Source organism: Rhincodon typus, chromosome 7, assembly GCF_021869965.1.
Source record: "Rhincodon typus isolate 14 chromosome 7, sRhiTyp1.1, whole genome shotgun sequence".
NCBI lineage: Eukaryota > Metazoa > Chordata > Chondrichthyes > Orectolobiformes > Rhincodontidae > Rhincodon > Rhincodon typus.
Genome location: NC_063338.1, coordinates 3,255,748 through 3,256,574, shown reverse-complemented (window position 1 = coordinate 3,256,574; position 827 = coordinate 3,255,748). Strand labels below are relative to the sequence as shown.

General features: G+C 39.5%; 1 protein-coding gene across 1 annotated transcript in view; it reads right to left on the bottom strand.

The window, feature by feature from the left end:
- Positions 1-205: 205 nt before the first annotated feature.
- lss (lanosterol synthase (2,3-oxidosqualene-lanosterol cyclase)) overlaps positions 206-827 on the bottom strand; it is an 89,527-nt gene continuing 88,905 nt past the window's right edge. The window contains exon 23 of the mRNA XM_048599361.1: positions 206-672. The gene's annotated coding sequence lies outside the window, so the exon portion shown is untranslated. The remainder of the gene's footprint in view (positions 673-827) is intronic.

Genomic DNA, 827 nt, shown 5'->3' with positions numbered 1-827 from the left:
TCTACTCCTTTGTCTGTCCAACTGTTGTTCTCTCTCTGTGGGCTCTATCCCTACCTATCGTTTACTTCTTGATCACCCCCACCCTACTTCTGCATATAAACCAATATTTTCCTAGCTACCATCAGTTCTGAGGAAGGGTCACTCGATCCAAAACATTAACTCTGATTTCTCTCGACAGATACTGCCAGACCTGCTGAGCTTTTCCGGCAATTTCTATTTTTGTCTCTGATTTACAGCATCCACAGTTCTTTTGGTTTTTATTAAATATAAATTTCTCTACATGAATGAGTCCATTCATGCCTGAATGGACAAGTTCAAGCTAGCACATGACTTCACTGATTAAGGTTTCCTTTAAAAGAGAAAACATAATCTTAGTTCCATTTAAAGAGCTTAGAAGTCAGGGAAGTAAATTACAAGACAGATAGCAAAGCGTTATGCCATTTCAAATATGGACACAGAGTGTGCTCAGATCCCCACTTCTACAGTTGTATTCTTGCACATTTATGATCGACTATAGATTTCAGTATAAAATAGCATATATTGACCATTTACATGGAGAGTTCCCTTTTCCAGCCCACGTGTCACAACAGGAATAGAGCTTGAGTGTTGTAGAGAGTCAAGGATGTGGATGAGTTGCTGTAGAATTATGTGGGCATTAATTGAACTTTCCCCCTGTCAAAACAACAAGCAAGTTTAAATGAATAATATAAATCATCACAAGAGACGATTGCATGTGATTCTGTAGAAACAAGGAGATAAAGTGGGAAGGCAGACAGAACTGGGGGAGGGGAAGGGGGTTTTGAAATAAATAGGGAGAGAGTGGGAGG